General features: G+C 37.0%; 1 protein-coding gene across 2 annotated transcripts in view; it reads right to left on the reverse strand.

Annotated features, from left to right (window-relative positions):
* LOC123674225 (homeobox protein 2) overlaps positions 1 to 27,807 on the reverse strand; it is a 262,915-nt gene that overhangs the window by 205,828 nt on the left and 29,280 nt on the right. Inside the window, exon 1 of one of the 2 annotated variants that reach the window (XM_045609150.1) lies at positions 10,040 to 10,248. The exons of the other annotated variant lie outside the window; for it this stretch is intronic. The gene's annotated coding sequence lies outside the window, so the exon portion shown is untranslated. Of the gene's footprint in view, positions 1 to 10,039; positions 10,249 to 27,807 lie in introns of those variants that run through there. 2 annotated transcript variants of the gene reach the window in all.

Here is a 27,807-nt window from a genome sequence, read left to right on the forward strand (position 1 = left end):
CACTTCTTATGTCCCATAGTGAATCAACGTTTCGTATCAACTCAAAATATATTGAAATAAATACCTAAATATATCAAAAATTCAGAAAACAAACTTCAAGAGCGCCAAACGACGTGAAACAAGCGATGACACTAGGAGAGCAAAAGTTGTCAAACCTTAGTTTTCAGCAGGTGGATACAGAAAGTAATGAATATTTTGCTTATTAGAAATTCTACAATGGACTAGTTTTCATTTTTTTGTTAATGATTGATTCTAAAAATTTAAGTAAAATGAAACAAAAATGTGGAAGAATCATTGAAATATCTCTAAAAATAAAAAGTTATGGGACTTTGAAGTTGCGCTTGGAAGATTAATTTCATAGTCTAGTGTGTGACGTCACGCCACTCACACGAGGCGACTGGTATTCGCAGAGTGCTTACGAATTCATTGGTGTACAATCACTTGTGCCGTTCGTGTCGTGTTTTGTTCGTTACACGATGGCTGAATTGAAAAAAATCCTACAAATATTGTATTGTGCCTATGTGTGCAAGCACGACAATTAAAAACCCCAATAAATTGTTTTTTCATGTACCAAATGACATGAATCAAAGGAAGAAGTGGTACAAATTAATGAGGCGTGGCTTAATTGGACCTAAAACTACTTCATATGTGTGTGAAGATCATTTTGATGTAAGTACCTATCAGTACTAGCTGTCTATTTCTGATAATAAAAATACTAAGGTGTAAGTTGGTTTGAAATAAGTTATTGAGTAAAAATAACTTTGTCCTTTCACGAAGCCTTCTTCCATTATGGTGACATAAAAACAAAACTCGAGTTAAAACTACACTGTACAACTACAAACGGCGCGAGAGCCTTGGCGCGGCTAAGTATTTAAACGTAATTTATGGTGTAGCGATCACAGGCAAGTGTCGTGCCGTCACAGACGAGTCAGAGACCAAAGACGTTCCACGCTAAAATACGTAAATTTAAATAATCTATTTCTCAGTCATTTATTGATGGATTTTCAAAATTTTTTCACTGATTTATCAGTGTTGCTCTATATTTTGATTATCAACATCACTAAACTAGTTCATTAGGAAAAATATCAGATTCCAAATATTCAAATTTCATATTCAATCGAGAATCAATCAAATCAATATATTTCATTCAATATAAAAAACATTAATAATGTAATAGTGAAATTGTGAATTCGAAAATTAATCACAATCCGACAACGTAATCTAACCATGTTGGGGACATGTAAAATTGCGTAAACTACCTCTCTCTATGTTTATTACTCTATGAACAATACCTATAATTGGAACAATCAATAATTCATTCTAGATTTGAAAAAAATTGAAATTTGTACCCGCTTCAAATTGTTGTATTTTCAACTTCAAATTCTGAAAATGAATGAGATTACTTTCTTATGAATCAAAATCACCTCTCAACTATTTTTTTGCAAGTACCCTTGAGATGTTATTAAGAACCCTCGATCATTACTGTCGCTTGGAGCTTTGAGTTTCGGGATTGATTGATTCATAACTGAAATGTTCTGATATTCAAGTTTTTCAATTACACTTTTTCATATTCGTCTAATCTCAGCTGACAATGACGAATGGTTTTCGTGAGGCAGAAAAATTTTCGTGATTGAATATGCCTCAGAATTCCATCGAGGGAATGATTGAATGCATAAGGAATTATGTTTGGGTTTCCTGAGGTTTTTGGGGTTAAGGTTGTGGGTAATACACTGAGGCACTTTCCTTGCAAGATCCATGCCTATCACCCCACAAATTGTTATATTATCACAGAGATCTCATCTTTGATTGATTCGTTCCTTACCCGGAAATTCGTCTCGAACGGAAATACCTTATTTACCAAAACTAAGGGCAAAATAATCACTTCACCACAATATGGCTTCATGAGATTCAATTCTCAACTGATTCTGAATTGAATATATTATCCACTAAGTGTAAATTTTATCGTATTATTCTAGACAAGATTCAGCTAGTAAATCTACATATCTACAGACCAATAGAGCTGATAGGTTTATATGTCCATCGAGCTGAGAAATCTATGAATTAAGTCTGTGCGATCCCACGGTTGCAAGAATGAATATTCACTCAGCATTCCATAAGAACAAAAACAAATTCCAATTGCTCAGTAACTTTGGGAAACATCAAGATCTAAGGAATTCTGTTTGAAACAAGACAAACAGAATAATATTTTGCGAAGAATGACATGTCACTTTGGTTTGAAGATCAGCTTTTTCTTTTATTGCCTCTTGAATATTGGCAAATATTGGTGAATATTGGCGATAAACATGGCTGATTTGCCCCTTCTTTTGGGAGATGGCAAAACGTTTGGACATTCATTCCTGTTCAGTCTCTTATATTCTTCATCCAGGAGTGTTGTCTCAGTCCTATTCCTCATTTTCTCTCTATTCTGCCCTTTATGATCAACTGTAGCCATTGATACTGATCACTCCCCAAAATGTGTAAGAAGTAAGCCGTTTTCTGCCTTTAAATAGATGTTAATAGCTTTTCATCTGCACTAAAACTATCTAGAATTCTCTCATTTGATACTTTTTCTGGAATCTTAGGCGTTTCAAATGCTTCCATTCGCCTCAGAATTGCCATTTACTATTCAGGCTTTCATCCCATATAAAAGAACAGCGGTTAACGAAAAATTGAAACTAAAAGCAAATTATTGATGAAGTTCGAAAGGTATGAAAAATAATATTAAAAAAAATCAACTGATGCACTTGTGAAACACGAGGAATTGTAAAGAAATTCGATGTTGCAAGCAAATTCATCATACATTTTTTTTCAATTTGATCTCATTTATTTTCATCGAGGTAATATTGACTTCAACTATTGTCATAAATGGATTACAATCAACAAAAGAGATAATCCGGCTCGTTCTTATACTGAAAAGTATACCATTGATTTGTGAAACCCCTTGAGGAGTAAACTCCATTAAAAAGTGCTACGGATTCTCTGAACTAGAAATTTTCAGACCAGATCATGTTACAGTTAGTTAATTCGTTAATAGGCTCACTGATCTTCTCGATCGGGTCGAATTCTTTATTAGCTTCCGTGTTATTCGGTTTCATTTCCAATGAAGAAAAAATTAAACATACATAGGCGTACAACTTTGCTTCCACCGTTTTTTTTCGAAATCCGAGGCTTTATTGTAAAAAACTGGTTATACATTCAGGGTTCAAAGTATTGTCCATCGCTGGCCACTACTTTCTCTCATCTTTCGGCAACTTAGAAAAATCGTATGTCTTGACCATTTTCGCAAACATGGGGTCGAACATTGTCATGCTATAAAATCACTTTATCATGTCTCTCGTTATATTGCGACCGTTTGTCTTCCAATGCTCGGCTCAAACGCATTAATTGCGTTCGATAACGATCGTCTGCGATTGTTTCAGTCGGTTTCAACAACTCATAATACACTACGCTGAGCTGGTCCACCGAATACTGAGCATGACCTTTGAAACGTGAATATTCAGTTTGGCCGTTGACGTGGAAACATAGCTAGGATATCCCCATGATTTCACGCTTGGGATCATCGTAATGAACCAATTTTTGGTCTCCAGTCACAATGCGATGCATAAATCTCTTCTGTCTTTATCTTGCAAGCAACTGTTCACAAGCATATAAACGCCGTTCAGCATTTCTCGGCTTCAACTCGTACGGCACCCAATTTCCTTGTTTCTGAATCATTCCGATGACTTTCAGTCAATTTTAAATGGCTTCTTGCCTCACTCCCAATGATCCTGCCATTTCTTGTTGCGTTTCACACGAGTCTTGATCAATTGATACCTCCAATTCTGCATCTTCGAAAACCTTCTCTCCCACCGCCATGCTGGTCTTTGACGTCAAAATCACCGTACTTGAAGCTTTGAAACCACCCTCGGCACGTTTTTTCACTAATAGCGGCCTCGCCCTAGGTAGTTGAGAGCATTCGATGAGTCCCAGCGCAGATTTCATTGTGATGACGAGAAATAAAAAATAATCGAGAATAACTCTATGATGTCTTTGTATGACATCTACGATCTATTTATTACGACTACCACTTACCACTACAGCCATCTCTCGAAAAACGCTGAAGCAAAGTTGTACACCTAATATAATATTACTGTTGTCTAACATGTTTTTCAGCAGTCGGATTTTACTGAAATTTCAATAAACTACCAACCCTGACAGTCATGTTCACAGAAAATTGTTAAAGTAAATTGATTATCACTAGGTATTTTTCTATGTCCTCATTATATCTGGTGCACTGCACACACTCCATCACCACCATAGCAACCCCTTTAGAAAAACTTCATTCCACGAACCCGCAGGCGAAGAAAACCCTCGCTAATCTAACAGGAACCATCAGCATCCATTGTTGATAATTGACGAGCTTCAGGGTGTATTTCCTGGAGCTATACTCCAAATTAATGATGTCGGAGTCTCGATATCATTAATTAGCCGTCGATGGTGACGTTTATTGTGTCGTACAACGTGTTTATCAGCAAACCACCTATTCAAATAATGCCCGGAGAGAGGTCCTTTATAAAACCAGTTTTCGACACAAAACGCTCATGAATATGAATCGTATCTGCATGCAGCGAATGTACAAATAGGTTTGCGAAATGTCAGATACTGGCTGATATTCTTGTGAGATTTGTGGGAGTATGTTCGTGAGAGCTGGAAGATAAGAAATGCATCCGGATGTGTTTGAGGCTCTTCGTTTCATTTAATCGGTTATTCGAATCATCAAACGATCTAGGAATCACTGGGCTGATATTCTGCGGATCAATTAGTCGATTGATAAATTTTTCGTGGACTATGCAATGTAATTTCTTTCATATTCTGATAATTAACTACCTTTAATTAGTCTTGTTTGCTGGGGTAAATTTCCAAGCCTTCTACCCATGATGTCCCAAATATGCTCTATGGGCGAAAGATCAGGGGATCTGGGAGACCATGGCAAAAGATTCACATGGGTCGCTTCGAAAAAGTTTGAACTAACTCTGGCAACATGAGGTCGGGCATTATCTTGCTGAAGTATTCGAGCCGGTTAAGGTAAGGGAGAACATATGGATCCACTATTTCTTGAAGGCAACGCAGCGCTGTCATGTTACCTCAAGTAAAGACTAAAGGTGACCTACTTGCATATGCAATAGCACCCCATACCATAACGCCTACTGTCCGGTGTACATGATGCTCAACATCAAACTGAGGTTCACGTCTTTCTCCCCGACGTCGTCTTACCCTTCTTCGGCCATCATGTGCACCCAAGTACAATCGAGATTCATCAGAAAAGACGACCTGATGCCATTCTACATTCTAATGTTGACGTTCTCTGCACCACTGAATCGTTGCCAGAAATGCTCAACCTTCAGAGGTATCACAAGATGGGGTCGATAATGCTGCAGTACAAAAAACCTTATCCAGCGGTTAACCGTTCGGACAGTTACAGGATGGCCCTGTTCTCCTAACCTAACTCATCAGCCAAAGATCGTGTTGTCGCAAATCGGTCTCTAATGGCTATTAGTCTTAGACGTCGATCTTGAACTTCATTTGTGTCCCTTCGACATCCGGTGCCTACTCTTCTTAGATTTTGGGCATTATAAAACCAAGCATAAGAAAGAAACTCATACGAATATCAAAGCACCCAATATTTCATTCTCTAGAATTATACTTTTCCAAAACTATACTCATGTCTTCTAATATTTCCTCGTTTAAATTGAAAAATTACGTAAATTCAGGAAATAACTTCAACGAACATTGGCCATTTCAACATCGAATATAACCTTCAACTTGCTGGTAACTTTAAAAATTGCATTTCTCAGTGAAATATGTTAGCATTATTATTTCCGATATCCCAGAAGAACTCTTCCTTGTTCGCCATTATTTGAAATATATCTCTATGCAGTTTAACTACTTTTAATAATATCCACAGAAAGTACATGCAGCATTTTACCTAATATTTATTTATAGTTCTCGCCCCACTCCGACCGTGCGCTCGAAAAGACCAAATCATATACCATCATCGTGAAAGGATTTTCTAAATAGAACACTCAATATTCTTCGTTTATAGCAATAATTTCCAACTCCAAGTCTCGTCTAGAAATCAGTATCGTAAAAAACCCATATTCAGGACTCTCATCTCATCTCATAAATATCGGAGAATACTCACTTTCTTTTAGGAATTCATTATAATAATCAATTCCGTTCATTATAATGTGACATTAACTAAGCGGGTCGAATGATCTATCAATTAGGAAAACGAAGGAAGTGATAAAAATGCAAACCATCTATGTTTCAAAATGCCAAAGTAAAAGTGACCCAAAACCCTAGATGTTGGAGAGTAATTAATATATGTATATCCATATCCTTCGATGTTTTACGATATGAGTTGAGTTTTTGAATGTCGGATATTGATGGGAATGGAATAAAATCTAATAAATGTTCATCAATACAACGTCCATCGTATGTAGAATAATTTAATTAAGCCTTGAAGGAAATTAATATTGAACCTTTACTATTGCATTATATCATTGAATTGAGTGTGTCATTATTATATGTTCAGAGGTAATGAATTTTCTTATAGATAGAATTGCTTTTAAGAGTTTTACGTAGATGTTTTAGTAAATATGCATACTTACATTGCCGTCAATTACGACAAATGATGTATGTTTCGTTTTTTGCAAACAGAAATACGAATTTTTAATAGATTCGATCCTCAACTTGATGGAAATCAAATATCGAATAAAATTAAACAAAATCATTTCCACAAATATTTTAATTTCAACAAGTTAGTTGTAAATAAGCATGAGTGTACGTTAGTAAAAGGTGTAGTAACAAGTAAGAAGATGAGATCTCGTACTACAAAAACTTTTTTGACAGTTTTGTGATTTGTTGATTCAGTTCAGTTTGAGCGATAGATATAGGGTGTTTTTTTTCGAGGTATATAACTTTAAGTTGGCATTACTGTTCAAGATGGCGACCGATTCAACAGCTGTCAAGTGATTTATTCTCAGTTTGATTTGGCAATTCATCATGAATAAACTCACGCCTTAACAACGCTTGCAAATAGTGCAATTTTATTTCGAAAATAATGGTTCTGTGCGGAATACGTATCGCGCACTACGTCCATTAGCGATGAAGCGCGCTTCTAGTTGAATGGCTACGTCAACAAACAAAACTGCCGCATTTGGAGTGAAGCTAATCCTCAAGTATATGTCGAAACACCGTTACATACAGAAAAACTGACTGTTTGGTGCGATTTATGGGCTGGTGGAATCATTGGTCCGTACTTCTTCAAAAACGATGATGGCCAGAACGTTACAGTTAATGGTGTTCGGTATAGAGCCATGATTACTAACTTTTTCATTCCTGAATTGAACAACCATGATGTCCAGGAGCTGTGGTTCCAACAAGACGGCGCAACATGTCACACAGCTCGTGCCACAATCGATGTATTGAAAGAAATGTTTGATGACCGCCTAATTTCACGTTTTGGAACTGTGAATTGGCCTCCAAGATCTTGTGATTTAACACCGCTAGACTACTTTCTGTGGGGCTATGTAAAGTCATTGGTCTATGCGGATAAACCACAAACCCCTAACCTTTTGGAAGACAACATTCACCTTGTTATTGCCGATATACGACCACAAATGTTGGAAAAAGTCATCGAAAATTGGACGTCCAGATTGGACTACATCCGAGCCAGCCGTGGCGGTCATATGCCAGAAATCATATTTAAAATGTAATGCCACAAGATTATCTTGCGGATAAATAAAATTCATGTCAATCATTGTTTTATTGCAATTTAAAGTTCTATAGCTCTAAAAAAACACCCTTTATAAGGCTGATCTCCAGCAGAAGCCCGATGTATGGGTACCACACGAGTTAATCATCTTTTTTCACTCTTTACGCAGACCACAGTCAACGTAAAACTAATCGTAATCTCATCGAGACCTAAGCAATTAACTTTCTTCCCCCCCGAATGCAAAAAACCGCGAGCAACATTAAAATTCCACCCTTTTTCAATGCCCATTGAAGTGAAACAATCCAGAGGAAGTTATTAGAGATTTTTTTTTGCCGTAAAATTTATAACTCGAATCTTTTCGAAAGGAACATCTGGGGTAATTAACTGACTCGCTCAACATGAATGAAATTAGAATTCAATACTTTTTATCATGAGTTTTTAAGGGGGGGACAGAGAGATGGGCCAGGGTTATTTAAGTGAAAAAGATTGGCTTTATAAATTGAGAGGAACTTTCGCAGTAAATTAAGGTGGATGGAAATTTATAACTTTGAGAGCTTGAGGATGGAAGGCCACAGAAAACTGAATAAAACATCCAGGATGGGTGATATCGAGTCCTTCTCTATGCTCTTTCATTCATTGGGAAAAATAGTTTTTCTTTTTTGGAATCGTCAAATCTACAGCCGCATCTGCTGAGGCTGAATTTATTCTTCATTTGCATCGGAGATTATTATTTTTACTGCACGAGGTTGTATGAATTTCGGGTTACTATTTCAAATAGAATATTTAAAAAAGAATAATGAAGTTTCATCATGTGGAGTTTCCAGACGATTTTAACGATTTCAGTCGTCATTCATACACTGAGTACGTGAATTGGCGTTATGAAAATTTTCATCGAGCAAATCCCAATTATTTTTCAGTTTTCTAACTATCCTAGAGACGGGATCACCTTTATTTGAAACACCCTGTAAACATGCAAAATCTCAATCTGATCGGATCTGTATTCACGGAAATAATGCGATTTTTTTCTAATATTCTTTTTGGATTTTCTATGGTTGTGATGATGTGCAGATCAGCTAAAAATTCTAATCGAAGTTTTGTATCATTGTCTTATATCAACACGCTGAATCTCAACTCTGTTGGTTTTGTAGTCACGAAGATACCTTTTGGGTAATGTTTTTCGATATTTTTCTCAAATTTTCTATGATTCTGCCTACGCGATCAACATGATATTCAACAAGAAGCTTAAAATTCTCATTTCATCTCTAAATACAAATTTTCATTTTGATCGAATTGTTAGCTTTCAAATTAGCAGGAGAATCTAATAACGAACAACCATTATTACAAAACCCTTAATCTCAGATTATGTCTCAGAGTAATAAACATAGACAGAGGCAGCATATGTCATTTTCAGTAAGCAAATTTTGTCCCCAACATGAACTATAAATTTGACATGAAGCGCGCGGAAATGAAAGCATATCAGTGATAAGATATTTTACTCAATTCGCGAGTTTCTCCACAAAGAACGCACTTCTTATGACCCATACGGAATCAACGTTTCATATCAACTCAAAATTTATTGAAATAAATACCTAAATATATCAGAAATTCAGAAAACAAACTTTATGCGCGCTAAACTACGTGAAACAACCCATGACATTAGGACAGCAAAAGGTGCCAAACCTTGGATTTCAGCAAGTAGATACAAAAAATTAAAAATGTTCTGCTTATTACAAATTCGACAAATAGGAAAATATATCGGATTCCAAATATTCAAATTTGCATATTCAATCGGGAATAACTCAAATAAATAAATTTCATTCAATATGAAATACATTCATACGATATAGTAAAATTGTGGATTTGAAAATATATCACAATCCGACAAGGTAATCTAACCATGTTGGGGACATGTAAAAATTGCGTTTACTCCATCTATCCATGTTTATTACTCTATGGATTATTGCCAATCAACTGTGGCAATCGAGATCCGAATCTACCCTAAAAATTTCAAGTTTCTAGGTCTTTCCGACGAACATACTACATCAGTCAATTGTATCTTATCGTTTGAGATAATTTCCGTAATCAATATCGAAAATAAAATACATTATGACGAAATGATCTGTTCAGGGAACGAGCACAAAAAATCTGAGTCATAACTCTAATTTTATCGCGTTTTAAAAAGTGCAAGTAACATTGCCGCACCTTTCTTTGTACCAACAATCGTTAACCTATATTCCATTTCAAAAACCATTTGAAACGTCAACAATAACTTCAATTACTCACCCAAAAAGTCTCCACGCGTCCAAAAATCACCAAATCAACCACTTAACCTCAACAAAAGTTCACAAACACATCCTAGCAACAAAATCCAATCCCCAAAACCTTCAATACTTCGAACACCGAGCACGGCAAATGCACACAGATCAACTATCACCGATTCACGTAAATCCTAAACGCTCCGTGAAAGGATTAGATCGGCCGAGACGTATGGGAGACAGGACAGAAATAAGTCCTTCGAAGTCTTCGACTTCGATGAAGAAATCGGATCTCGTTTCATAAAGCAACAAATTGCTAATTATGTAAAATGTTAGAGAGCATTGAATTCGTTCTCTCGATGTTCTGCCTGCCTCGTTCGTTTCCCGATTCTATGGCCTAATTGGCTCGATGGTAATTATCTGTGTTATGATGGACCTGACAAGCGTCGCAAACTAATAATCCTCGATGATTGTGATCAGTCTTCTGTCGGTGAGAAATGAGCGATTTTCTATTGGAGCATCTGTCGTTGTGTTCTTGGAGAAAATGAGGAAAAGCTTCGTTATTTCCGTGTTTATTGAAGCTTAAGTCGTCGTTATTTCAAATGTATTAGGACACGGTTGAACGGAGGCTATTGAAGTTTATTATGATGTTGTCTTACTTACGAAGGCAGTGTGGTAAATTATTTTTAATCTTAGTTATTTATTCTTATTTTATCGCTGTATCATTTTCTTACGGTGTCTGTAGTTTTCGAATTTTGTGCAGAAAATGGTCTTAAACGATGGCAAATTCGTGATCAAAGTTTTGTCTGTGAGCAGTTTACACTATAACTTTCCGACGAGAAGAACTAGAAACTTGAAATTTTCAGGGTACATTTGGATTTCCAATGCCACGGTTGAGTGTGTTAGTGGGCAAAATTCGACTGTGGGTTCCGTAAATATGACAGTTTGAAATTTTGCTCTCTTCATAATTTGAAAAGTATTTAATCTATCAAGATGAAAATTTGCATTTGGATGAAGATGGACAATATAAAACCTCTTGCAGAATTTCATGATTATCGCGTCACGTGAACCAGAGAATAATCGAGAAGAATATCGAAAAAAAATTACCACATATTTCATTGTCAGTTTTATGGTCAAGGAAATATTAGGTGATTTTTTTTCGGTTGCCACCAATGTCTCCGGATTTATCACCGTTAGATTTTTTCAAAATTTCAACATTTCCAAGATGATGAATATTACTCTTCAAATATGACCAATTGAAAAAGTCTAAAGATGTTAGATGCGAAAAGCTAGGTGGCCACCGAATATTTAAATTATCATGGATAGGCATTTGGTCGATTTTCCCTGTGAAACTGAAACTTATGTTGACCTCTACAGTTTGATAAGAAATTTATATAACAGGTTATTAGGTGCACAACTTTGCTTCCGCCGTTTTGCAATAGACAGCTGAAGCGGTAAGTGGTAGTGAAAATAAATAGATCGTAGATGTCATAAAGCTTAGGTATTTGTAAACATAACGCCATCGAAATGTAAGTCGATTCGTTTCTGCATCATAAAGTTATTTTCGATTAAACATGTCAGCTTACGAGCCAAATTCTCGTCATTTGCGGGAGGTTTTAATTTTTTGCTTTAAAATGAAGAAATTTGCAGCTAAGACTCATCGAATGCTCTCAAATGCCTATGGTGAGGCCGATATTGATGAAAGAACGTGCTAGGAGTGGTTTCAACGCTTCAAGATCGGTGATTTTGACGTCGAAGACCAGTATGGCGGTGAAAGAGAGCAGGTTTTCGAATATGCATTGGAGGCATTATTTGATCAGGACTCGTGTCAAACGCAACATGAATTGTCAGGATTATTGGGAGTAAAGCAATAAGCCATTTCGAAACGCCTGAAAGTCATGGGAATAATTCGGAAACAAGGAAATTGGGTGCTGTACGAGTTGAAGCCGAGATATGTTGAACGGAGTTTGTTTGCTTGTAAATAGTTACTTGCAAGTCAGAGACGGAAGGGATTTCTTTATCACTTCGTAACTTGAGACGAAAACTGGGTTCATTACGACAACCACAAGCGTAGAAAATCATGAGCATATCCCGGCCATGCTACGGCCTATCCGAATATTCACGGTTCCAAGGTCATGCTCAGTATTTGGCAATACCAGTTGGGCGTTATGTATTATGAGTTGTTAAAACCGACTGAAACAATCACAGGCGATCGTTATCTTACGCAATTAATGTATTTGAGCCGAGCATTGAAGAACAAACGATCGCAATACTACGAGAGACATGATAAAGTTATTTTACAGCATGACAATGCCATGTTGCAAAAGTGGTATAAACATACTTGGAAACGTTGAAATGGGAAGTCCTACCGCATCCGCTGTATCCTCCAGACGTTGCTTCCTTGGACTATCACTTGTTTCGATCAATGTCACACGGTCTGGTTGACCGGCTCTTCCGGTCTTATAAAGAAGTAAAAAGTTGGATCGATTCGTGGATCGATTTTAAAGATGTCCATTTTTTTCAACGCGGGATTCTTACGCTACCCGAAAGATGGGAGAAAGTAGTGGCCAGCGATGGACAATACTTTGAATCATAAATGTATAACCAGTTTTTCACAATAAAGCCTCAAATTTCGTATAAACGACGGAAGCAAAGTTATACGCCTATGTAACTGAATCGAATCCACTACCTCAAGGTGAATAAAAACCCAACCCTGCGGATACAATATCCGAGTATCGATTCAAAAACCTCCAGGACCTAAAAAGGATCTCTTGATACCATTAACTGCGAGGAAAATCCCTTAATACCCCCCGTAAATCGCCTTAGTTCAGAAACACATAGGGCTTCTCAATACCGACAAAATGAATCTTTATGGGATAGCATACCTCCAATACTGCCCTACAAAAGAGCTATATTATGTGATAGTTGATTGAATGGTTTCTCCCATTACCTAGATATGAAACTGTCTGCTGAATGGCATCGAGTTTAGCTCTGTTCTTCCATATAGGCCAGTCTGTTGAGTTTCCCTATCGAAGTATTGATGGTTTGAGTTTTTATTTGTCGATAGATGGAGCTGGTCAGTGAACTGTATCAATCTGTTTCTGATGCGAAGGTTTTCTGATGAATAGAGCCATTTAGTGGGAAGGTTTGCTAGGGGATTAATGACATGAGTTTATATTCAAGAGCTTTATTGAATTTAGCATAATTTCCATATCAAGAGAAGCCAGAGAGCTTTGCAAGTAAATACTGTGGGCAAAGCTTGGTTCCCGAGCGGACTAAATATATTAAGGTTCATTCAATGAAAGAATATAAGAGAATGAAGAGTTTCCAAGAAGAGGTTTTATTTTGAATACACCGCTATCGGGACAGCTGTCACTTTTGAAGCTGCCATCTTTTAACATTTGACGAGTAGAAACTTATCCATTATTCAAAATGATCTTAAGAATTAGGCATTCCACAAACGACATTACACCGTATTATACATAAACTGTAAGGACTTAAGACTTATGTCTTAAAGCGTTAACACAAAAACTCAAGCAGGTCGATCATAAGCAAAGTCGTATAGAAAAGTGTCCTGGATGTGTTATTTCACGAAAAGTTGATCACAATTGGCCACCGAGATCTTGTGATTTAACACTTTCAGACTTTCTTCTTTGGGACCACGATGAGGTCTATGTCAATTTTTCACAATCGATTGAAGTCCTTAAAGATGGAAACCGTGAAGTTTTCAAGGACATATAAGGCCAATTGAAGAGTCCCTGTCTGATGCACAGATGGCGGTGCTAATAATAAATCCACATGATTCTTAGATAACCTTGAAACGATACGTGTCAAAATTTAATAGCAGTCCAATCATAACTCTTTGAGATATAGCGTTGTTAATGTAGCTTCTTTTGTTATTTGAATAAAAAGACTTTCGTGTGCTGATAAAATATTGTTTTTTCAAGGGAAAAAATACAGTCGAAGCAAAATCTTGGCTTGATGAAGAGTTTCCGGGGTCTGCACCAGAAAAATCAACTATCATTGCTTGGAATGCTAAGTTTAAACGTGGTGAAATGGGCTCCGAAGACGGCGAACGCAGTGGACGCCGAAAAGAGGCTGTCACCGACGAAAAAATCAAAAAAGTTCACAAAATAATTTTGAATGACAGTAAACCAAAGTTGATCGAGATAGCAGACATTTTGAAGATATCATCTGAACGTGCACATCATATCATTCACGAATATTTCTACATGAGAAAGCTATCTACAAAATGGCTGCCGTGCGAACTCACAATCAATCGATAGCAAACAACATGTTAATGATTCTGAGCAGTGTTTGAAGCTGTTCAAGAGCAATAAACCTGAATTTTTCCATCGATATGTGACAATGGATGAAACATGGCTCCATAATTTCACTCCGGAGTCCAATCGACAGTCAGCTGAGTGGAGTACATACCATGAACCGAATTCAAAGCGAGGAAAAACACAACAGTCAGCTGGCAAGGTTATGGCATCAGTATTCTGGGATGCGCAAGATTACCTTCAAAAGGTCCAGACCTCCAACAGTGATTATTAAATAGCGTTATTGGATCGTTTAAAGGATGAAATCGTTAAAATACAGCCCCATTTGAAAAAAAAAGGTGCTGTTTCATCAAGACAATGCGCCGTTTCACGAATCAATGAAAACAATCGCAAAATTGCATGAACTAAGCTTCGAATTGCTTCTGCATCCACCGTATTCGCCAGATCTGGCCCCCAGCGACTTTTTCCTGTTCTCAGACCTAAAAGAATGCTCGCTGGAAAGAAATTTAGCGCCAATGAAGAAGTAACCGCCGAAACTTAGGCCTATTTTGAAGCGAAAGACAAATCGTACTACAAAGATGGAAGATCCGTATAATCGTTGTATGGCCCTCGAAGGCAACTATGTTGAATAATAAAATCGAATTCTGCCGAAAAAATGTGTTTTACTATGCCTGTTACAGCTGCAAAGGTGTGAATTGGTCTTGGAAAATTTCATGAAAATGTTAGCCATAGCGGCCATTTGGCGGATATAGTTTTCTATAATTGATAGCTTTGTCTTCACAATGAAATAAACATCCTATGTTCGCTCTCAAAATATAATTAATTTTTTTTTAATATCAAAATGAAACATCTATTGGAAAACCTTCAAAATGGTGAATAGAATAAGGATGAATTTTCGAATATATTTGATAAATTTTTTGCTTTACCTGGAAATGAAAGGTTATATCATGTGTCTTCAGATGTTGACCGATATTGAATATTCAAAAGCCGCCATAGAAATCGATATAACAGATCAAAAATTCACAAAATCCATAATTCACAAACAAGTCGAATACGATACAACTTTCAGAGCATCATTTCGTAACCAAACGTACACGAATACCGGATAGATCCATTTTCCTGAATGTTAACAGCCTTCATATCCATAAGTGGAATATCTAAAAACCGGTGACATAAACTCATTTGCTAAAAGCCAAAGAACAACTCCATCCAAACACCTGAAATATAGCAGGCTAACCTGTTAAATTATTCATCGAATTGGACCAACGTGGTCAAGGCAGGCGAATAAAATTACGGTAGCATCTTCATTTCGCATTCAAGCAGTCTACTTTCTCCTTTTCCTGGAGCATCAACCTCAGTTCTTTCAAGATTTCATCGGCTGAATGTTTCATTCAACGTGATACGTCGATAATAACGGCCAACATTGGATTAACGTACGCTGGTTTATTTTTACGCGTCCTGGGAAACAGCTTCACATACCTACAGCCATATTTAATGTTTTCCTTCAATAAATAGAAAAGAAAATAGTAAAAATAATATAGGGTGTTTTTTTTTCGAGATATATAACTTTAAGTTGGCATTACTGTTCAAGATGGCGACCGATTTAACAGCTGTCAAGTGATTTATCCTCTGTTTGGTTTGGCAATTCATCATAAATAGACTCACGCCTGAACAACGCTTGCAAATAGTGCAATTTTATTTCGAAAATAATGGTTCTGTGCGGAATACGTATCGCGCACTACGTCCATTTTATTTTGTTTAGCGATCAAGCGCACTTCTGGTTGAATGTCTACGTCAACAAACTAAACTGCCGCATTTGGAATGAAGCTAATCCTCAAGTGTATGTTGAAACACCGTTACATCCAGAAAAACTGACTGTTTGGTGCGCTTTATGGGCTGGTGGAATCATTGGTCCGTACTTGTTCAAAAACGATGATGACCAGAACAGTCAATGGTGATCGGTATAGAGCCATGATTAAAAATTTTTTCATTCCTGAATTGAACAACCATGATGTCCAGGAGCTGTGGTTCCAACAAGACGGCGCAATATGTCACACAGCTCGTGCCACAATCGATTTATTGAAAGACACTTTTGGTGACAGCCTAATCTCACGTTTTGGACCTGTGAATTGGCCTCCAAGATCTTGTGATTTAACAACGCTAGATTACTTTTTGTGGGGCTATGTAAAGTCATTGGTCTATGCGGATAAGCCGCAAACCCTTGACCATTTGGAAGACAACATTCGCTGTGTTATTGCCGATATACGGCCAAAAATGTTGGAAAAAGTCATCGAAAATTGGACGTCCAGATTGGACTACATCCGAGCCAACCGTGGCGGTCATATGCCAGAAATCATATTTAAAATATAATACCACAAGATTATCTTGCGGATAAATAAAATTCATGTCAATCGAATAATCCATCGTTGTTTTATTGCAATTTAAAGCTCTATAGCTCTAAAAAAAACACCCCTTATGTGCAATGGAAAATTCTCCAGATGAAATAAAATAACAGGGTACACAATACATAAAACGTTCAGGATAATTTGTTGTGTATAAGAAGAATTGTTGGTTTTCATGATATGAGTGTTCTTTTACAATAATTCCATCGACGCCCCTAAAAAAAATACAATTTAACCGAAAGTTTAAGGTTATCTTATCTCATCATCAGATAACCATCTTTATATTCCTCCTATCCTTGTTTCAATTACAATGAAATTCGTCATTCATTCCGGAACAAGTGGAATTCATGGCCATCTTCTCTCAACCTTAAATTGTTAAATTTAATTGAATTCGGTTAAATTCGAAGTATGATTGAAATGAAGATAATTCATATTTATGGATGTAATTTAAAGGAACCTATAATTATTTGAATTACGAAATGTATCGGAACTCATCAACTAAAATGAAGCGGAAGGTTTAAAAATGGGTGAATTTTAAACATGAAACGATCTTGGATCGTTTAGGAGCATATTACTTCTGAGCGACAATCATACCATGAATTCAAGAGGTTTGCGAATTTTTAACAAATATCCTAGTGGATATCAATTGCCTTGAGATCATAGAAATATGTTTATTACATTGACAACCACTTGACGTCTGTCAAGTTGGTTTGTAAACAATGGCTTCTAAGTGCAATTTTCTGCTGGTATTTAATGTGTTTGCTCGAATTGAGTGATTCAAAAAGACTTCCATCCTATCTAGAAGAAGCAGGGTCGGTTATTAGTTAAGTATAAGTTCTTTTATTGTCTGAATTCTTCTCCAGAAAAATGTAATGAAATTTGAGCAATTTGACCCTGCAAATTGACCAAATTCAGTGGTCAAATAGCTTCAAAACGAAGCCGTCGTATAGATTAAGTTTATTATGGAGAAACATATGGAAAGGATTCGAGTGAAAAAAATATCACAAAATTAAAAATGATTCTTTTTCCGTTATTTTCCTGAAAGAATGTGAACTCAGCGGCTGTTAATTTTTTTCTGAAACGGGTTCGAAGAAAGTAAAAATCTCTAACAAAAGAGCCCCATCTGCTGAAATTCAACTAACATTCAACATCTTTTCTCCAACGGGCTAAAGACCCAATGATTAACTTTGTTCGGACTGAAAAACTTCCCCAAGAAAACTTCTGATTGAATTTCGCTTTCTTGTAAATCTGGAGCACTTTAGCGTCAAAGGCGCCGATCCCGAAGCACGCCACTCTCTTCATCAAGTTACACAGGGAGTGGCCGAATCCGACTTTCATGACAAAAACACTGGAAATTTTACACTATGGTTCATTTTTCCTCTTAGAACGAAAAATATCTCCACTCACGAAGAAAACATTTGAAAATATCGTCGAAAAACAATTTTGAAGAATTTCCAGTGGCGGACTCCGTAACCGAGATCATCTCTCTTAAGAAATCAGAAAGTAATCAATCTTTTAATTTTTAATCAATGTTTGGCCAATGGACTAGTTTAGTGATGTTGATAATACTATATTTGACACAATAGAATTAAAATATAGAGCAAAACTGATAAATCAGTGAAAAAATTTTACGTATTTTAGCGCGGAACGTCTTTGGTCTCCGTCTCGTCTGTGACGTCACGCCACTTGCCTGTGATCGCTACACCATAAATTACGTTTGAATACTTAGCCGCGCCAAGGCTCTCGCGCCGTTTGTAGTTGTACAGTATAGTTTTAACTCGAGTTTTGTTTTTATGTCACCATAAAAGGAGAAGGCTTCGTGAAAGGACAAAGTAATTTTTACTCAATAACTTATTTCAAACCAACTTACACCTAAGTATTTTTATTATCAGAAATAGACAGCTTGTACTGATAGGGACTTACATCAAAATGATCTTTACACACATATGAAGTAGTTTTAGGTCTAATTAAGTCACGCCTCATTAATTTGCACCACTTCTTCCTTTGATTCATGTCATTTGGTACATGAAAAAACAATTTATTGGGGTTTTTAATTGTCGTGCTTGCACACATAGGCAGAATACAATATTTGTAGGATTTTTTTTATTTCGGCCATCGTGTAACGAGCAAAACACGACACGAACGGCACAAGTGATTGTACACCAATGAATTCGTAAGCACTCTGCGAATTCCAGTCGCCTCGTGTAAGTGGCGTGACGTCACACACTAGACTATGAAATTATTCTTCCCAGCGCAACTTCAGAGTCCCATAACTTCTTAATTTCTGGAGATATTTCAATGATTCTTCCCCATTTTTGTTTCATTTTACTTAAATTTTAAGAATTAATCCTTACCAAAAAAATTAAAACTAGTCCATTGGTGCAACTGGCAATCAGATTCCACCATACAGTAATAAACATAGAAAGAGGAAGTAGACGCAATTTCTTCATGTCCCCAATATGGTTATATTATATATTTTTCCTTATTGTCGAATTCATAATAAGTAGAATATTTATTATTTTCTGTATCTACCTGCTGAAATCCAAGGTTTGGCAACTTTTGCTCTCCTAGTGTCATCGGTTGTTCCACGTCGTTTGGAGCGCTTGAAATTTGTTTTCTGATATATTTAGGTATTTATTTCAATATATTTTGAGTTAATATGAAACTTTGGTTCACTATGGGACATAAGAAGTGCGTTCTTTGTGGAGAAACTCACGAATTGAGTGGAATATCGTATCACTGATATGTTTTCATTTCCGCGCGCTTCTTGTCAAATTTGATAGTTCATGTTGGGGACAAAATTTGCTTACTGAAAATGATATATGCTCCCTCTATCGATGTTTATCACTCTGAAGATTCCACACATTCCAAAACCTAAACTGTGATAATCTAGTTAGATGTTAAAAAATGTATTCCTTGGCCGTTTCCAAAGGTTTATTACTGAAAATAATAAACCAAAAGCATTCGCACCGGCAACCACTGACCCAACTCTTGAGACCAGTCGACCTTTACCTGGAGATCGTGAGCATCTGTAGATACTTTTGATTTCGTAACTGCTCTGTATGTGGTACAGCACCTTCGCTGCAAGAAGTTATCTGGTTACTCGTTGTACGCACTTTCAAGTTGGCATTGGTGAATTTACAATTCAATGACTGGGTACATGAAGTATACGGTAAATGCGGTTACACCCAGATTCTTTGGTACTTGAAACTGAACCCAGAGATTAATTAAATGGAATTTCTGGGACAGAATGGTCGAAATCGACACTCAGTGATATCGTGTTAATCACATCATTGGCACTTATGACACAACACGAAGGTCGAGCTCATTCATGTGGCTGATGATTTGTTTGAGGACCTCAGTAATTTTCACACCAGTTGAATTTAACGTTTAAGATTTGAATTACTATCTGTTTCTGTTGTTCTAACGATATAGCAATTATATCACTACAGATCAATACACTACGAAATATAATAAATGATAAAAATGATATTTTTCAATAGTTTGAGGTTTTTTCTAATTTTTTGAACGTAAATTCGGCGTTTTGGGTGATGCATCATTAGTAAGACTCTATAATAGTGTCACACCCATTGTGTATTCTGGTAGAAACATTGGTAATTATTTTCCTCAAAGAGTTACGCCATTACGATAAAATAGCTATCGCGACATGAAGAACCAGTTTCTTTGACTAAGAACTGAACAAGTGATTTCTGCATTTTCGCAAGACCACACCTCTTGAAGGTCTTTCATGAGGTCTTTCCTCAATGTGTCATCTTCTAGTGTGGGGATAACAATCATGACAATTTCCAATTTTGGCTTTGGGGAAACTTGAAACAGGTTTATACCAGCAACCTCGAGAATACTGAAGCTATAAGGTCAAAATTAAACGAAACGATATACCCTCAACTGAATGGAATAGCGTAATGAAAATTCTAGTCACAAAACAGTGTTTTTCTCTCTTTTATACCGAAACAAAGGAGTAGGTCAGATGAGCCGCCTACAACTGGTTTAAAATGGATTTTCATCTCGACCCATGACAATCGAACGTAATTCTACCATTTCGGAATCTCATCATTCTCAAGTCGAGATGCGCTTCGTTAATCTAGCCGTCTGATGATCCTCGACATCCTTTCAAATGTCAAGAGATTCGCCACAACGTTGCCGTTCCTCCTGTTATTACAGGAAATTCAGAATGCTCTGTTTTTCTTCATTTTTTCGGGGGACTATGAAGAAAAATAAAGTGATTCTTTCAATGTTTGTTTTTGAGCGCTCGTTCTTACCGAACGTTCAAAATCCGCGTTGATAGCGTCATCAGAACCAGATAATATTCAAAGAGTATTTAAAAAATAATAATTTCAAGGCTCTTTCATATTCAGAATCTTGGAAGAATTGTTAAGAATATCGAAAAAGCAATGAGCACTGACGATGAGTTAGTCGTTTCAAGCGTTCATTCATGCATGCTCCAATTGAACCCTTGAAGACCACATATATCTATATACAGTTATGTGGTCTCCAAGGGAGCAATTGGTGCATGGATAAATGAGCGCTATTTCATACGAGAATTTATTCAAATTTCGAAGTTTCTCATGGACTAAAGAATTTAGTTGGACTTTATCACCTGGAGCTTCGCGGTAAAATATATTGTATAGCTTTTTTTTGCCTTAAAACCTAATGAATCGTAATCTCGAACTAGGAAGATCAATGTGGTATATCAACTGATTTTTGTTTCTAATTTCAATCGAATAGGTCTCATATTTCCGAGAGTACTCTGGGCGGCAAACGACAGATTTTTATTCAATTTTTGGTTTCAATACAGTCAAAAACGTTAACTGTGAAAATATCCAAAAGTTTCTTATTCAAAATGATAAACCAAAATCAAGTCGAAAAAAAATTTGTCGAGGTTCGAAGTTCAGACATAAATCTGGCAACGCTGGCTGTGGCACGTCCTTATCGGTTATTACAATTGATGATTGAATCGTTACTTCTAACGCATTTCTACAAATGAGAATCCTCAATTTTATGCAGCGCGCGGAATAAAAAAAGATAGTGAATTGATGGCCATCGGCGTTTTTGGTGCAACCTCTCCTAGGTCAGAGATCATTGGTATTCGGAAGAGAAAATGAGTTTCTCTCTCAATTAACTTATCGAGAAATTCTGTAGGAAATAATTTACAATGAGTTGAATTTTTCTTCCTTCAAGCTAAAGTATATGGTATATCAAAAATTTCACTCAATAATTGTGAAGCCTAACTATTACAAACACTTTTTTCCCAAATAATCACCTTTAAGAGTGATACCTAGTATTATATTCCTATAACTTTCCAATAATTGTCGATGGAACTGACCCTGAATAACACTCATCAATCCATTGATTGCTTGCACTGTGTTTTATCAAAACATCTGATCTGATCTTGTCCGTTTTTCAAACAACATTGAATATAGCAAGGTAAATAATTTGTGGCGTGCAGACAAATTTTCGATTCTGAAAAAAGTACCTCCTCGAGAAGGACTCGAACCCGAAACCTCCGAATGACTAGTCCAGCCCTCTATCCACTAAGCCACCGAGGAAACTAGTGGTTAGAGCGCTGGACTAGTGATTCGGAGGTTGCGAGTTCGAGTCCTGCTCGAGGAGATACATTTTCTAGAATTGAAAATTTGTCTGCATGCCACTACACTATTCACCTCGTAATAAAAACGCTAAAATCCATCATTTTTGAATTGTATATAGCGTCGCTTAACCTTCAATAACTAACGGGTGTTTTTTTCTTCGAAGTATATAACCTTAAGTTGGCATTACTGTTCAAGATGGCGACCGATTTAACAGCTGTTAAGTGATTTATTCTCAGTTTGGTTTGGCAATTCATCATGAATAGACTCAGGCCTGAACAACGCTTGCAAGTAGTGCAATTTCGTTTCGAAAGTAATAGTTCTGTGCGGAATACGTATCGCGCACTACGTCCATTTTATTTTGTTTAGCGATGAAGCGCACTTCTGGTTGAATGGCTACGTCAACAAACAAAACTGCCGCATTTGGAGTGAAGCTAATCCCCAAGTGTATGTCGAAACACCGTTACATCCAGAAAAACTGACTGTTTGGTGCGCTTTATGGGCTGGTGAAATCATTGGTCCGTACTTCTTCGAAAACGATGATGGCCAGAACGTTACAGTCAATGGTGATCGGTATAGAGCCATGATTCCTAACTTTTTCATTCCTGAATTGAACAACCATGATGTCCAAGAGCTGTGGTTCCAACAAGACGGCGCAACATGTCACACAGCTCGTGCCACAATCGATTTATTGAAAGACACGTTTGGTGACCGCCTAATTTCACGTTTTGGACCTGTGAATTGGTCTCCAAGATCTTGTGATTTAACACCGCTAGATTACTTTCTGTGGGGCTATGCGGATAAGCCACAAACCCTAGACCATTTGGAAGACAACATTCGCCGTGTTATTGCCGATATACGGCCACAAATGTTGGAAAAAGTCATCGAAAATTGGACGTCCAGATTAGATTACATCCGAGCCAGCCGTTGCGGTCATATGCCAGAAATCATATTCAAAATGTAATGCCACAAGATTATCTTGCGGATAAATAAAATTCATGTCAATCGAATAATCCATCGTTGTTTTATTACAATTTAAAGTTCTATAGCTCTAAAAAAAACACCCTTTATATGTTAAAATTTTGACAAGCATCTTTCGGAGGTTGATGCTAACGCAGAAATAAAGTGACACTGGCACTTTGCGCCAGGCTCAAAACTTATTGAGTGTCGTGATACCAGAAACCACGTACCTTACGTCTTTGTCTTCTAGGCAGATTTTTCTGAGTTAACTTGTAGATACATTCGTCGGAATACTCAATGAAAAAAACAAGATTTCCTATGGTTTGATATGGACAAGAGAAAAAAGCCACTACCACTTAAAAACTTCCTGCAAAATCTAAACTATTCATTCATGCAACAATTTTTTTCCATTTCAACCAAAGAATGTCGTCTAGCATCCTCAAACGTGCTCAAACGCTAATTAAACGGAATCCAGTGAAAATACAGTCAGGAATTCAAACAACATCGACTTTTTCCGATGACAAGTCGATCGACATTAAGGTCATTGGAAGTTGCAACTTTCCTTCTTGAAACCACATTCATATCTCTCTGCTCTCCGCTCTGAAGTTGCATATCGACCGCTTTGTTCTCTGAAACTGATTCTGTCCTTATCGGGAAGCGACCATAGAAGGAGAGTAAACTATCATTAGCAGAAATGACCAGATATATAATTTGATTCATAGTACTCTTAGTTTCTTCGAACGACTATTGAACGTCAACTCTTACTAGACGGTCAGGTTTAATCCGATTTATGGATTTGTTTTTACATCGGCGATATGGCGTTTCGATATTATTTATATCGTGAGAAGCTCTTCTAATGATGGCGTTTGTCAGTGAAAGTCTGTGCCTGGTCATTAGCTGAATATACTGGATGGTTCAACTTCTCAACTCCAGCGAAAATGACCCTTATCACAAGTAAAAATGAAAGATCCTCACCAAGATAAGATAAGTTGTATGGATAGGTGAAGTAGAATCTTCTAATTGTTGGTATAGTCTCTTGGTTGTAGCTTTTTCATAGCAACAGCAGAATCTTCTCATTGTTGGCATAGTCTCTTGGTTATAGCTTCTTGCATAGGTGCAGCAGAATCTTCTCATTGTTGGTACAGTTTCTGGGTTAAAACTTCTGCATACAGCAGAATCTTCTCCTTGTTAGTGGAGTCTCTTGGTTGTAGCTCTTGAACTTATTGTAAAGGTGGAAAATTTGTCTGCAGGATCCTATGCACTATTTCAATCTTAGTTCTTCCTTTGTGAATTAATACTTTCCTTCAATATAATGAAAGTGAAAAGGAAATTTTGCTTTGGGAATGGAGTTTTTGCAATGTCTTAAGTTTAATTGTTGATCCTTCAGAGAGAGTTCCAGGTGTCAATCTCCCTAGAAAATTTGGTGTACTCCAAATCAATTGCAATACTCTTTAAATGGTATTCCATTGAAAGCCCCCTATGTGAGTGTAGGGTGGAAGAATCCCAAATACACAAACCAACCACTGCACCTACACGGGGAGACATAGTTTTTGCTGAGGTTTTTAGCTGTCCTCTTTCACATATTGTGTTCCAATATTGAAATTTATCTACATATGCTTTATTGTTTGAAGTTAAGAACTTTTTTGTATTGCTCTTTCCCAATAAAATATATAACTTTACATTTTCTGGTCGGCCATGACCTCCCCTATTCGCCTGTACAGGATTATCCATTAATTACGCCACACCCTGTATACAGGTTAAACTTGGTGAATCATCCTTTGGTGATGTTTTATTTGAATCACCCTATATACAGGATCCATTATGGCGAAGACGTCGAGTCATATGGTTTGCCTGATAGCGGAAGGCAAAAACAATATTAACTTATCACACTCTAATGGCTTCCAATCTTGACAGATGGTGTTTAAACTCCTTCATTATGCAATTAGTCTCGCTTCTTGCGTTGAAAACATGGACCTACCTCGAGATGTCCATCTTAATTAAATAATTCGATGTTTTTCCTCACGGAAACATGCTATTTTTTTGTGTTGAGTTGTTAATTGAAGGTGCTATTTGATTGTTAGGAAGTTACTAAGGTGTAATAGGTGAGAGTACCTAATAGTAATGTAGACTAGAAGCTTTTTTCTACATAGAACACAAATATGGTACCGGAAACAAAAGTAACTCGATTGTAAAATCTTCACTGGAAGAAAACTATAATAAATGTGTCACTCGTACCTGTCTCCAAAGTTATATACTAACTGACAGAGAAACTGCAACACCCAGAAGGAGCTTTTAAAATTTACAATGTTTCTTCAATACATTTGTTGATAATGTGTTTGCCCACCACGATTATCTTTACACTCCCCTCGGCATTGATGCAATAAAATGGTCTATTTCTTCTTGAGGAATACTATCCCAAGCTACCTGTACTTCATGTCTCAGAGCCGCTAAAGTCCGTGGGGGCTGGGGTAAATTTCCAAGCCTTCCACCCATGATGTCCCAAGCATGCTCTATGGGCGAAAGATCGGGGGATCTGGGCAGCCAAGGCAAAATATTCACACGAGTTGCTTCAAAAAGGTTAAAACTAACTCTGGTAATATGAGGTCGGGCATTATATTGCTGAAGTATTGGATTCTCGAGCCGGTTGAGGTAAGGGAGAACATATGGCTCCACTATTTCTTGAAGGTAACGCAGCGCTGTCATCTTACCTCGAATAAAAACGAATGGTGACCTACTTGCATGTAAATAGCACGCCTTAACATAACGCCTACTGTCCGGTGTCCATGACGCTCAACATAAAACTGAGATTCACGTCTTTCTCCCCGACGTCGTCTTACCCTTCTTCGGCCATCATGTGTACCTAAGGAGAATCGAGATTAATCAGAAAAGACGACCTGATGCCATTCCACATTCCAATGTTGACGTTCTCTGCCTCTCTGTAATCGTTGCCAGCAATGATCAACCGTCAGAGGCAACACAAGATAGGGTCGATAATGCTGCAGTCCAAAAGACCTTATCCGGCGGTAAACCATTCGGACAATCACAGGATGATATTGTTCTCCTAACCACTCATCAGTCAAAGATCGAGTTATCGCAAATCGGTCTCTAATGGTCATAAGTCTTGGACGTCGATCTTAAACTTCATTTGTACCCCTTCGACGTCCGGTGTCTACTCTTCTTCGATTTGGGGCATTATCAAACAACGCTTGACAACATCTCATAACAGTAAATGGATTTCTGTTCGTACGGTTAGCGATTTCTCGAAATGACAACCCTGCCTTCCGTGGACCAATAATTCGAACTCATTCAAATTCACTTTAGCTGGCGATACATTCCACGTACACGTGCTCTAGGCATTTTTACAACAACTTAACATCGACTTTGGATCTCCTCGAACAGCTGGATTGTTGTAAAATTTAAAAAACTTGCAAAAAAAGATCACAATATTTGGGTTACAAAAATTGTTTACATAAAAAAACCTTCACCTTTTTTTTCTCCAAATTCAATCATTTACTACTTGCTATACTATCTTTGTTCCACCAAAAGAAATTCAAGCAGCTCCTTCTGGGTGTTGCAGTTTCTTTGTCAGTTAGTATTTTTTGAAATACCACCAGACAGAAAAAAATGCAATGTTGCCAAATGTCTCCAAAATTATGATTTTTTTAAAGAAAAATGCGATGTTGCCAAATGTCTTCAAAATTCCGAATTTTTAAAGAAAAATATCCTGAAACTTATAGTATAAGTATAACTGAAACAGCTAATCAAAAGTTGGCGTTTCCAATATTCACCTCTCCTCATAACCACTGATTAATATACCTACATGCCATTTGAACACGCCAATACGTGCAGTCTTCGACACAAAGCGAAAACCTTTGAGGATGATCATTTCACAGATGAAACGAGTAAATCCATTTCATTTTCTGCGAAAGGCCGGTAAATTCAACCGTATAATTACGGGTAATGGTGCGGACTTGTCCGAATGGGATTTCGCATACTCAAACGGGATTTATATAGGGCGGTAAACACTATATATTTGATTTGGGCTTCAATTTCGGTTATAGGCTCATTGGAACTGCGGTCGCCATATTGGATTGTTCCGGCCGTCATTATGCTAACTAAACCGTTGCAAACCTCGCTCTATCTGTCTCACTCTATATATTGGCTAGTATGTAATGATAGGTTGAACTTTATTCAGCTTATTATTCTGTAAGGGCATTTTTAGTTAAACGATAGGTAAAACTATAAGGTGTAGCAAAAAAAATCCATCATTTTTGCAAGAAAAACAAGGCTTTATTAGGCCAATTGAAAAGTCCCCGGCCTGACGCACAGATAGCGGTGCGTGTATTAAATCTATATGATTTTTAGTTAGTACCAACCTTCAAACGATACGTGTCAAAATTTGATAGCATTCCGACAATTAGTTTGTGAGATATTGCGTTGTGGGTGTAGCTACTTTTGTTATTTGAAAAAAGATAGAAAAAAAGAATTTTGTGTGCTAATAAAATATTGCTTTTGGTAGGGAAAAAATACATTTGAAGCAAATTC

This window comes from Harmonia axyridis, chromosome 2 (assembly GCF_914767665.1).
Source record: "Harmonia axyridis chromosome 2, icHarAxyr1.1, whole genome shotgun sequence".
NCBI lineage: Eukaryota > Metazoa > Arthropoda > Insecta > Coleoptera > Coccinellidae > Harmonia > Harmonia axyridis.